At 39.7% G+C, this 13,636-nt stretch overlaps 1 long non-coding RNA gene across 2 annotated transcripts in view; it reads left to right on the top strand.

Moving 5' to 3' along the window:
• Window positions 1–13,636, top strand: part of LOC107521894 — a 278,462-nt gene that overhangs the window by 206,465 nt on the left and 58,361 nt on the right. For both annotated transcript variants that reach the window (XR_001599670.2, XR_004951909.1), the window contains exon 6: window positions 674–782. This is a non-coding gene — a long non-coding RNA (uncharacterized LOC107521894). The remainder of the gene's footprint in view (window positions 1–673; window positions 783–13,636) is intronic.

The raw sequence follows: 13,636 nt of genomic DNA, 5'->3' as shown, positions 1-13,636 counted from the left end.
TGTCTGCTCAGTGAATGACAAAAGTTTAGCTTGGTCATGCCAAGAAAAACACATCCAGTTTGACCATTGCAAATGCTGACTTGGTTATAAGGGATGACAGTCACTGCACGTTGATTATTTTCCTCACATCCCGGTGAAAAAATTCTTTATACGAGGGAAAATTTGTTCCCGTGACTCCAATAATGGCAGACGTCAGATGAAACCATGATGTCGACCATGGTTGTCTTTGGATGCTGTTTTTAGGAGGGATCTCGTATTGGCCCAAGGATACTCACTCAGGACCACCACGCTCACATCTCAGCTGATGCATTCTCTCTGTAAACATTTCACCCTAGACTTTTTCCAGCCCCAGGTCTGGATGTGTTTTTGTCATAAACATTACGGCTTGACTGGCTAAAGTGAGAAATACATAATTTTGGAAGACTTGCATATAGTAGCATTTAAATGGATGGCATATTCATGGGGTAAAGTCGATATGGATATACACATGCACACACATATGTATGTATATAAAACTTTAGAACATAGAGAAATGTACAAAGTAGAAATACGATCAGTCGTAATCAGGGCACTGAGCGCGTATTAGAGAGAGTAGGGAGTGGGCTAGTGGGAGGGAATAGATGGAGATCTAGGCTTTTCACGCTCACTTCTACCAAAACTATTTTTCTCCTAGCTGGTGTTTCGATTGATGGAATCCCACATGAGGCTTCGTGTCACGGAAAGTTTCTATTGCCGAAAAGCACTGAAGTTGAAAAACTACTTTCAAGTCACACAGCGAAACAGTAAGTTGACTGCGAGAACGAACAATTCAGAACTATACAAAATAACACAGATGAATCTTTGTTCGATTCTACTTATAGGAAGTACAAAATGAGGCAAATAAGTCTCTGTTGTTAGATGTTAAGATAGTGGTTTAGAGCAATGATCAGAAGGGAGCAATAAGGGCCGTGGTGCTTCTGGGGTTCTGGAAGTGTTCTCTTTCTTGACTTGAGTGCTGGTTATATGGATGTGTTCAGTTTATGAAAATTGATAGACCTACACTTAACATGTGCACTTTCCATAGGTATATTTTACTTCAATAAAAAGGTAAACAGCCAAAGATTGGCTACTAAGGTAAGATGGTCACGTATTTTGGAAGTCTGTGGAGACAGAGAAGGTTTAAAGATCTACTGGGAGGAAGAAGGTAGAATGAGAAATGTAGAGACTTTGTGGTCTTTTAAACAGATGCAGGACTCTCTGGTATATATATGAATGGGGCTGCCATGTCTGTCCTCTGAATTGAGCATCTGATATACCCCAATCTCTGAAGTCCGTACTTTGAATTCCAAACACACATCCTTAAAATCCACAGAAAATGTTCAACAAACATGTGTTGGTCCATGCTTATATGCTAGACAAATAGGTCATCCAAGTAGATAAATGACATAATCCTTCTCTTAAAAATCCCGTATTAAAAATTTTGATTTATTGAAGCAACAACATGAAAACATCCTAAATGTCTAATATGGAATTTTTAATTATATTACCTTAGATCCATGCAAGATATACTAGCAATCATTAGAAACAATGTTTCATAAGAATATTTTAATAACATGTGAAATGTTCCCAATATGAGTGGAGAGAAAGCAGGCAAGAAGACATATTTTATAGAACAATAGCCAAATTATATATAGCTGACCCTTGAACAACCCAGTTTTTTCTGCATGGGTCCACTTATACCCAGATTTTTTTCGATAAATACCTGTACTGTTTTGATCCATCCCTTTATAAGGGACTTCAGCAGCCATGGATTTTGGTCTTGAAACCAATCCCTCACGATACCAAGGGACAAGTCAAGTTTTGGGGGACTCAAAAGTTATATAACTACACAGGGGTTCAGTGTCCCTAACCCCCAAATTGTTCAAGAGTTAACTGTATAGCAAAAACAACAACAACAACAACAAAAACCAGAATAATGTGCGCCGAAATGTTATTATCTAGGCATAAGCTGATGGGTATTTTGTATTTACTTTTCTTACCAAATTTACTCAATTTTTAATTTGGAACATGTATCGTATTTGTAGTTAAAAAAATACATTTAAAAAAAATAAGCGTTCTTCAGTCTAGGAAATGGAAACAAAATATAAATATAAATTAATTCAAATTTCAGGGAATATGTTAAGTGCTGAGCACAGGTATTGACTTTAAATCTAATGGGCACAAAGAAGGAGCAAATACTAAGAAGCCATGAGGGGCGGTGGGACTTCAGCTGAGTATGAATTCTAATATCAGTGGTGACAGAGAGCATCAGGCATTGCTTGTCCTGTGCTGAGTACTTCATCTGAGTTTTCTATGCATTACTCCCCAGTAACCTCTCGTGGTCTGCTGGGAACTGCTTCATTTGCATTTTCTATGGAGGTGATGATATTTCTCCTTGTTTTTTTTTTTTTTCTTTTAGATGAGAACTTTTTAGTACAGAGAAAATAACTTGTTCTAGGTCCCATGGCTAGTAAGTTTCAAGCCAGTATAAGTAGAACCCATGTTTGTCTGATCCTAAAGACCAAGCTTTCTTCATCTTGCCTTCTTCTTTAGAAGTAGAAGTGAAATCCAGTGAGGTTACTTTTCTTTGTTCTCAGTCAGTGTGTATGTTTGGGGGTCGGGGAAGGTGGTGGTGACAAAAACGGAACCACTCAAGCAAATAGCATTTCCTGCACCTAATGGCCTTTTTGCCTGATATTAAGTTACGGGTCAGGAAAAATAGAAAAATTCTTTCTCCGTCTAATTCAGCATAGGAAATCATTATGCAGAGGCTCTGTTGCCTCTTTCAGAATAAAGCGTAATGTGACACTTTGGGTTTAGCTTTTAGAAGTGTACAGCCAAATTTTCTGGGTTAGTCGATGTATATTGTCTCCCAAATCGTCTGCACTCGCTGACCTGATTGGAGATGCTCTCTTTCCAAACGGCATGGAGCTCATCCTCCAAGTTTCCGTAAGAGCATTCTGACCAGCCTGTCAGACATCTTGTCAGTGCTACAAAATGCAAGGACCTTTACAGGCGCGGTAAGTTTATGCAGGTGGTAAATCCAAATCCATCAAAAATAAGTCTTGCCACTCTGAGAAAGTGGAAATAGAGAGTGTGAGAGGTATTTAAAATTTATTCTTTCTAATGCATCACCCAGCTGTAGGAAAGAATTAAAATTCTGAGTATTCCTCTAAACTATATGAGAATATTATTTGGCATATATTAGACCAGTTCAGATATCAGATCTTAATTTGTGTTTAAGAACAAGCTTTCAGCTTTATTACATTTTTAAGGAACCTTTCATATATGTTGTCTATTATAAAGGTAGGCCAGAATGACATTTTTTGTGTGTCTTTTGTTTACTAAATTGCAATGTCAGGATAATAAATGCTGTGGTTGGAGTATGTGTGTGTGTTTCAGTTCTCTTAGGGAATTCTGCACTTCAAGGGCTTTCCTCTTCAACATTGCAGATAAAACACTCCATCACAGTCTTTAGTAAAAGAGACACTTTCTCCTTCAAGATGCCTGTTCAGCTGTTCCACAGCTGAAGAGCTGGGAAGACTTAAATTACATTCTTTTTCCTGCTATTAAAAGGGAATGGGGGGGAGGCAGAGATTGAGGGGACAAGAAACTTGCATCTGGTTCAATTTCTTTGCCAAATTCTTCATTTAATTGTTTTGTAATTTGAAGAAAACCACAAATGACAAGATGAAATTGCTAGGAATATAAATACAGAATTGAATTGTTCATGTCAGGATTTCAATTCCCAAACCATGGTAATCTGAGTCACAGTTTTTGGACCAACAAACAGGAAAAGCATCGGAGGCTGCTGCTGAGTTCGCTGAGCCTCCATGGTCCCAACTCCCTCACCCTACCCTACCCCCACCCCTCACCAAGTTCACATGACATCCTGCAATCAGAAAGAGAGAAAGAAGTGGGGAAGTTGACTCCTCTTATTTCTGTGGATTTGATCCCAACAGCTGGGATCCAAGATAAGATTCCTCAAGAAAAATCATTCCATGAAGCCCATGAGCCAAAATAAACAAGCACCTCAGTGCTAACCACTTCACTGATGGGCTTCTCCAAGTTCAGAGCATCCTTGAGAGCAATGAACTTTCTCCTAGAAAGGTGCCATTGCTTTGATTTATGGCATAATCTTTCCTGAACCAAGAGGCAACTTAGACTAGTTGAGGCTATTCTGGATTTCAGATTGGGGAATGAGTAATACTCCCAGCCACCAAGCTGAGTTTGTCTTGTTCCATTGCCTAGTTGCATCTACAATGCATGCTTAATTAATGCTTGGTGAATAAGTTTGTTTGATGAGCAAACACACAATAGAATGAATCCTGCCTAGGTTTTATAAAGTAGTTGAGTGGACAAGCTCCTCAATTCTCTATTCTGTGTTCTCTTCAAGTCTTACGTATTCTCCAGATTCTAGCTTACCAGATCTGTATCTCATTTTCCTAAAGCTCTGGTTTTGGCTACTTTAAAATCTAACAAAGAACTTGAAACCAAAATGCTTTTGACTTGGAGTGGTGTATGTTGCTATCCAATGCAGATATTTTCTTTTTGCCAGCCTTATTTGTGGTCAGAAATCTCCAGGCCTATTGTAGAGTTGAAGGGGGACTGCATTGGGGGGCAGAAGTTCCTCTATGTGTTTACTACAGGCCACCCGTTTGCTTTCTTTGAACCTGAAACTTAAGAGTTGGATTTGATTCTAATCTTATTTCAAGGTACTATTTTATAGGAGAGCTTGTAAGAGTGATTCTTTATGCTATACAGTGAAGCAATTTTAATCTCTCTTATATAGACATATTCATAAAGTTATAGAACAAAAAACTAAATGAATCACAAGAGAAAAATATAAAATTGCTCAAGTCATGTGCATGATTAGAAAAGTATATCATGAAAGGTATTTATCTAGATTTTTGTGAGATTTTAAAGGAAAGTGAGTTCTACATACATACTTTAAACTACTTTTTTCAATAATAGATAATAGACTTGATACATTAATTAAAGAGATATGGAAGGCCTTAAAATTTATATAAATACTTTTTTTTGCCTTGAGAAAACTACATTGACAATTTCTCCTCTTTACAATAATAGTGTAAAAGGCTAGGTAAATTTTAGTTATCCATCCAATGTAGTTCACATTAGTGGTTTTCGATTGTATTTAAAGGAATCCCACCAATGTGTCAAAAAATCTTAATTTCATTATGATAAGAGAGAAAAAGATTTTTTCCCCTCAATAAAAATTCTCTATTTTGATAGCTGCCCATTATGTTTTTCATGAACTAACTTTTAAGGATATCAAATATTATAGTAAAAAATACTGTTAAGAATGAATTGTTCTGGCTTTAATGTGCAAATAAATGAAAATAATGGTGCCGTATATTCTTGAGTTGCACCATAATATTTTCCCAAGATTTTCTATAAAATTTCATCACATAACCACTTATTGGCTTCTAAATTCATCCTAATATACAATTATATTGAGAACCATTGCTATAAGAGGTATCACAAGGACTTCCTCCATGCAGCCTTTCCAGATCAGACCCATTAACCTCCATTCCCTGAAAGATCTAGAAAGAATTGATGGGTTAATCTCTGGCGATACACTTCTCTGGTGAGCAGTCATCATCTTGAGATGTCTTTATAACTACAGGGCCATCTGCTCCTGTGTTATTTTGGAAACTACTCCCTGCCCTCTCTATAGGCATGGACCCCAGTAGCCATTTGGGCTAAAGCCGGACATGACACAAACATGGTGAAGCAATTCTCTTTTCTAGAAATCTATAACTAGCACCAAGGGAAAATAGAGTTGTCTGTCTAATGAGAGGTCAACGTGTAGACTCAAACTGGGAGAGGCCACACTCAGCTATGTGTACCAGAGATGCAGAGAAAGTAAAGAATGAAGTGCACTCAGCAAGAGTTGAGAAAAAGGAAGACATGGAGGGAATTCCTTTCACTCTCCTAGTTCTAAGTGCATCCCGAGGTCTGATTAATTCCTCTCCCTGATTTCTATGAGACACCCCTATATCTCATAATTCTTTTTCTGGCTTTAAACGGGCCAGGAGTTAGACTTTGTTACATGCCACCTTAGCGTCCCAGTGATGTGCTCTTGAGAGGTTTAGAAAACGTTGGCCTGGACTCCCCCATTTGTCTACGTGTTCTTCTTGGACCAGGAGCTAAGCCTCCTGCCTCTTTTGGTTGTTCCCATAGCCTGGTTCAGGGATCTGTCTTCAGCCTGCACTGCAGACTGTCAAGTGGGGAGGGATCCAGTGGGGGTTCAGACTGAGGTTTCTCCCTACATCCTCATCTCTCTGGGAACCATCGCAGTTCTTCCTAGCTTCCCAGCTTTCCTGGGGGGAGGATTCAAAAACTGTGCTCTGCTTGATGTTCTCACGCTTCTCAATAACAAGTTTATACATGAACATATTATATATAATTTTTAACTAGGATGCTGGTGGGAGTCATCCACCAGATATCTTCTGATGACTCTAGTGCCAGCTGCCAATTATCAAAGCTTTGTTTTGAATATATTTAGTTACACTATGTGTAGAAGCCAATTTTCCTTTATTGTAGTTCGTATTTTATACTTTGACTTTTTATTTCCTTCAGTCTCGGTATTTGCGGAAATTGCACCCTTGGCTTTAATAAAAAGTCTTGCAACCCACTTATCCCTGTTGCCACCCGCCGACTTTGACTGCTGTTTCACTGTGATGGCTACATTTTCTTCAGTGTCATGCTGGGGTGGGACTCACGGAGTCAATATTGTTTTGTTTTGCTTTGTTTTTTAATTTTATTGGGGCAACATTGGTTAATGCAATTATATAATTTTCAGGTGTACATTATAGTTTGACATCTATATATTCTATTGTGTCATTATCATCCAAAGTCCCATTTCCTTCAGCTACCATATATTTGATCTCCTCTACCCACTTCGCCCTCCCCCTTTTCATCCCCTTCACTCCATCTGTCTCTCCCCTCCTCCCCCACCCCCTACCCTCTGGTAACCACTAGTCCATTGTCCATGTCTCTAAGTCTCTGTTTTTCCTGTTCATTTGTTGCTTTTAGGTTTTTATCCTACATATAAGTGATATCATGTGATTTTCCCCTAAATATCAAAGCCATCATCCTGAGAAAAAAGAATAGGGCTGTAGGTATCACTCTGCTCAACTCTAAATTATACTACAAAGCAACAGGATTCAACATTTTTTTCATTTTTTTTTTATAACTTGAGCTCATGTTTTAAAGCTGTTCATTCTCTCCTTAATAAACCATGTTTAATCATCTAAATTAACGGTTCTAAAACTGTAGAGTGCATCAAAATTATCTGAAGACCTTGTTAAAACACAAATTTCTGGATCCTTCCCCAGAGTTTCTGATACAGTTTATCGGGGTGCAAACTAAAAACTTGCATTTTAAATATGTTCCAAAGTGATGGTATTGCTACCAATGGAGACACAATTTGAAATGACCATTTAGAGTATAAAAGGAAGAGCTGCTCTTGGCTTTCTTCATGGGTTACTCAAATCACCAACTTTGATCTTCTTCAACCAATAAACTACTAGTATTGTTATGCAAAATCTGCCAGGCTAAAATCCTCGAAATTATCATGCTGTAATTCAGAGGTTAGTGAGGGTTTTCCAGAGAAACAGAACCAATAGGAGATAAATGATAGATACATAGATAGATAGATAGATAGATAGATAGATAGATAGATAGATAGATGGATGATAGATAGAAGATAGATAGATAGATAGATAGATAGATAGATAGATAGATAGATAGAAAGAAAGAAAGAAAGAAAGAAAGAAAGAAAGAAAGAAAGAAAGAAAGAAAAAGATAAAGATAGAGGTAGAGGTAGAGGTAGAGATAAAATAAAGAATTGGCTCCTGTGATTATGGAGGCTGAGGCATCCCTAGATCAGTAGTTGGCAAGCTGGAGACCCGGGATAGCTGACAGTATAGTTCCAATCTGAATCTGAAGGCCTGAGAACCAGAAGAACCGATAGTGTGAGTTTCAGTACAAGTGTGTGAGGAGGCCAGTGTCCCAGCTCAAGCAGTCAGGCAGAAGAAGTTCTCTCTTACTTAGCATTTTTGCTCTATTCGAGTCTTCGATTGGTTGAAAGGCCACCCACATTAGAGGGGTAATCCACTTATTCAGTCTATCAATTCAAATATTAATCTCTTTTAAAACACTCTCACAGACACACCCAGAATGATGTTGGACCAAACATCTAGGCACTCCATGACCTAGTCAAGGTGGCACATGAAATTCGCCATCACGGGAGCCATCGTTTTCATGTATTTGGGTATTCAAGCCAGAATTACATGATTCATTTTCAACAGTACTTCCTACTTGTAGCATTTGATAATGTTCAAAATTAAAGTTAATGAAAAACATAAGATAGTTATCAAAATAGGAATCTTCATATTGAGCAAAAATAAAGATCTGTAGTTTTCTATCATGATGAAACGAAGCTTTTGCGTTTATTACAGACATTTTTATGTTCCATATAACCAATTCAAGGCTATCGTAAGAATTATATCACTGTCTGTCATGTGCAACACTGCGTTTTCTTAAATAGGAGAGAAGAGTGTGGAGTTGCTTCTAGTTTGCCAGGAATTTCAACCTCCACCTACTGTATTTACAACCTTTACTGATCCACTTCTGAATCATGTATATTTAAATGCTTATATTTCTTCATAAGCTTTATCGTATGGGGTGGAGAAGGCTTTTGGTTTGCTTTCGGGAATACGTTATGAATGTGAACATCATGGATGCGACGGAAGAGGAAGGCTGAGGTCACTGCCTCATGAGACCGATTGCCACTTCTCCTCCCGTAGGTTTCACCAGCTGTCAACAGGAATCATAGCTTATTCTGAGTGATCAGTGTGTCCCCACATTAGAGGGGTGCTGGCACCATGAAAATACAAGTGATGCAGCTTAATATTATCACAGATAACAAAAGATGTAGTAGATGGAGTCCCAAGTACTGCAATCTGGAGCCATCACCTTGCAAAAGAGATAATAGACCTGGGAGTGGGAGGTTAAGAGTGAGGCCAGGGACGTGAAGAGTTGGGACTGTGAGCTGGAAGTTGCCAATATCCACATCAGTCTAACTGATGCTGGAGAGCGCGTGAGGCAATATCCTAGGTGCAGCAATCAATCCAGTCTAAAGGGAGCAAGAAAGGTTTCAATACAATCTAATCATCATTCATTCACTCATTCAGCAAAGAGGTGTTGAGAGTCTTCTGTGTGTTAGACATCATGTCGGACACTGGAGATCATGAGACAAACAAGCCAGACGTGGCCTTGCCTACCCAGAACTTACACAGTAGCAGGGGAGAAAGGTCAGGAAGGATTAATTATCCAGGAATGATATGATTCTATTCCTGCTGTTATTAATGAGAAATACAGAGGTTTCGACAGTCAGGATAGGCTTCAGGAGGAAGCAAAGCTGTTTAAGCTGAGGCTTAAAGGAATGAGAAGAAACTAATTATGTTTAGAGCAGAGGGCTGGAGGGAGGAGGACTATTATGGGAGAGTGTTCCAGGTAGAGAAGGCAGCATGTATGAAGTGGCCGAGGGAAGAAGGACCAGCAGAGTGTTGGAGAATGGATGCAGGGGCTGGATTTCAGCCTCTATACTCAGCCCCACTGCCACAGATCCTTGTGCAACATACAATCTATATACGTGGGTGCTTTATGTAATGGTAAATTCTTCTTTTCTCATTTTATGTGACCTCTGTTTTATTTCATACCAGTTAACCACTGCCTTCCTCTCGAAATACTTTCTGCCCCTAGTTTCCAGGACCCCACACTCCACTCACCTTCCTTTCACTTAGCCAGCCCTTCCTCATCAGCCAGCCTCCCTGTGATGGCATGTCCCAGGGTTTAGTCTTCAGTCCTCCTCTCCTTTTTATTCACACTCTCCCTTGGTGATCATTTCTGGGCCTAAGGTTTTCTTTGAATCACAGTGTGGCAATGATGTCTTCACTATCATCTCCAGCCCTGACTTCCTATTTGAGCCCCACATTCCTGAGTTCTACTGCTATGTGACATCTCTACTTACATATCTAATACATATCACCTCATTCATAGCATACGTTAAACATAGCTCTTCATTCCTCCCACCTCCAAACCCAACCTATGTCTTTCCTAGCTTCCCAATCCCTGGAAATGACACTTTCATGCACTTACTTGGGTCAAAAACCTAGTAGTTATACTTGAGTCCTATCTTTTTTTTTTTTTTTTTGGCCCCAAAGTCACTCCATCAGCAAGTATCATCAACTCTACATCTAAAAATATATTCCAGATTTTTCCACTTCTTACTATCTCTGCTTCTCCCATCTTACTCCCTGCCACCATCACCTTATATCTGGGCAGAGGCAAAGCCCATCAGAGGTCCCCCTGCTTCTACCTTGCCCTCCAAAATCTGCACTTCACGAAGAGCTTAGAAGATTCTCTTCCTTGCATCCGACTCTCTAATGAATTCCTATTTCGACCTAAATAAAATCCCTACCATGTTCTATAAGTTCATATTTGGTTTTTCCCCTGACCTCCTGCCTACAGCTCTCAATTCCTCCCACCCTCTCACCCCCCAGGATCAGGTCACACTGATGTCCTTCTGTTCATTAAACTCATTTTGCTCGTTCCCATCTCAGGGCCTTTTGTACCTGTTCTCCTCTAAAAGAACACAGCTCCCCCAGATATGCTCACCCCTGCCTCATCTCACCAATCGGGCCACTTCCCAGGGAAGTGGTCTTACCTTTAGTTGTCCCTCCCTCCCCATGGTCAAATACCATCCCAGGACTTGCTCTCATTCTCTTAGTTAGACTTCTCATACTTAGGAATTGTTTTGTTTTGTTTGTCTCTCTACCCATCCCCCTCTAGAATTAAAGATTCCTGAATACCCAGACTTGGTCTAACTAGTAATTCAAACACGTAGAAAACTACCTGGCACATAACAGATGGTCAATGAATAATAAGGAGTGCATGAAGGATTTGAATTTTTGCTCCTTGAAATGTTACAATAAAGGCCCATTACATTAAATTCCCAAATGGACTGATGAATGTCTACATCATATTAGATAGTATGAAAGAATAGGTAGTTTCTAGGCCTAGAACCATACATATATTATAAACCCTGAAAGGGGTTTAGTGTACAGCATGTGACTGATACGGTTAGTCGTTCATTGGAAGGGAGAGTATTGAAAGGAGTGGACTCTTTAGGTCAAGGGACCTGAATTTTAATCCTGTCTCCAATTTTTGCTACGCCACTCTACAAATCTCTCTTAAGCTATATCATCAACTATACAATAGAAATCATACCATCTGACCTGCAGGTCTGTCATATGGATTAGCCAGATGTACAAAAAGGCATAATGCAAAATCTAGCACATAGTAGGTGTTCAGTAAACTTCACTGGGTGTGGCTTTATACTGATATTATTTATGGCTGTTGTTGACTGAAGCTATGAGAGTACTATGCCTAACCTAGTCATTTTCTTCCTTCCCCCTGTGTTTCCTTTTCTTGATTTAGTTGCCATCTTATCACCTTCCAGGCTACCTCTTCCATGTCCTTCACCCTATACTCCACTCAGTCTCTGCATTCTCATCACCTATTCATGGAGGTATACCTCATTTACTGGTACATTCAATAAGCTCATCAAATATTTATTGAGTACTTACTTTATGCCAGATTTTAGGCTTCTACAACAAACAGTACCACTCGAAGTTATCATATTGGGTCAGTCATTTAAGCTCTTATGTAAATAAAGGTCAAGATTAGTACATTTAAGGGGTAGGAGCCAAGTCTTATGGCTTAGAACCTGCATTTAACAAATGCTCAATAAATATTTAATGACTTGGAAGACTGCCTAGTGTAGTAAAAGCATAGGGGATTTGGAGCTAGATAGACCTGGGTGCAAATTCTAGAATTACCACTGGTTACCTGTGCGACCTGAAATACATCTCCTCCATGTTATATCTTTCCTGCCAACACCATTGACACCTTTCTTATGCTCTAAGCTTCAGCTCTGGCTCACCGACTCTGACCCAACTCACTTCACGTTAGTCCGTCTCTGCGCCTCTAGAACCCGGGATGACCTCGGTTTTAGTACTTACCACGTCTGGGGTTACATGTCCGTCTTCACGCCCCCCAAGTTTTAAGCTCCTTGAGGAATAAAAAGAATCATATTTGTGTTTCTGTGTCCGGTCTCTAACAGAGCACACGCAGTGGCCAGTGACTGTCTAAACTGGTTCCAATGAAATGTGCTCACTGTCCTTTCGACATTGCCGCATTTGGTTTGCACACTCTTCATTTGCCGTGGTGCATGAGTTGTTTTGGAAGCATCGCTAAGACGTTATCTGAGTGTTTAATCTTCCTAACTAAAGTCTCAGCTCTCCAAGGACAGCCCGCCCCCCTCCCCCCCCCCCACCACCATCTTCTCCTCCTTGTTTATCACTCCTGCTGACCTGTGCTCCGCTCTGGTCTGTGTAAATGTCCCCTGTCCATATTGTTGACTAAGTGTTGAGCAAGTAACTCTCCAAATGTTAAACCCCTTCGGCAGGGGGGCGGTTCAGCAAAATTCCTATTTTTGCCGTTTTCCTTGTTCTTTGAGGACAAAAGAATCCCCCTAGACTTTCTTCTATGCTGTTCTCTTGCCATCAGCCCCAGATGACCTCCTTGAAGGCACAGCCTCTGTGCGTTAGAGGCATTTGTTCATCTTTATGAATGTCAGTCTCTTGACATTCATGGTAAATAGACAAGTTCTCAGTCTCTTGACATTCATAGCAAATAGACAAATCCTTCAGTAAATGACAGTGGTCCCCAGCATCACATTAAAAACTCTTGGGGATAAACACTCAAGGGTAGTTGTGGTTCAGGCTCAACTTTCAAAAGCTTTTTAATGTGCTTACCTATAAAAAAAAAAAAAATGTCTACTGTCACCTGTTCCAGCCTCAACAATGGCATTTTTAGAGCCCTCATCTATATTTAAACTTGCTCTTGCTTAGTCAGGAGTGAAGATGTTGCCTGCCAGCATTTCCGAACAGCAAGAGAGACACGGCAGCTTCCAGTGTAACAAGCACAGTGCATGAGGATGCTTCTTTGTTATTCACTGCTGCGTTGGTTTGCTAGATGATGCTGACCTTATGTACCATTGAAGTCATCATCTGATAACTTTTTCCCCGATCCTCAACAAACTCAAAGGCCTTGGGCCTCCCAGTGGGTCTTTTAGGCAACAACCCAGTCATTATGAATTATTGGATTAACACATATTTATTGGGCACTTACTATGATTTGAGTACCTGCTGCTACTTTAGAAGTAGATTAATGGTTAAGAGCACAAACTCTGAAACCAAATTACCTGGGTTCAAAACCCAGATGTCTCATATATTAGCTGTGGAACTTTGGCGGAGCTCTCTGTACCTCAGTTTCTCCATTAGTCAAAGGAAGATAATAATATCTTCTTTACAAATTGTTGCAAAAATTGAATTAACATCTAAAGAGCTTGGAACTGGTTAATAATGGCTGTCGTTAGTATTACTACTATGATTCTAGCCTTGAACAATGCAATGAAGAACGAACTTGTTAAAGTTCTCGCTTAGAGTGTAATGGGAGAATTGAA

The sequence above is a fragment of the Rousettus aegyptiacus genome, unplaced genomic scaffold (genome assembly GCF_014176215.1).
Source record: "Rousettus aegyptiacus isolate mRouAeg1 unplaced genomic scaffold, mRouAeg1.p scaffold_m13_p_7, whole genome shotgun sequence".
Taxonomy (NCBI): Eukaryota; Metazoa; Chordata; class Mammalia; order Chiroptera; family Pteropodidae; genus Rousettus; species Rousettus aegyptiacus.
Note: the sequence above shows the minus strand (reverse complement) of the source record. Positions and strands in the feature narration are given on the sequence as shown.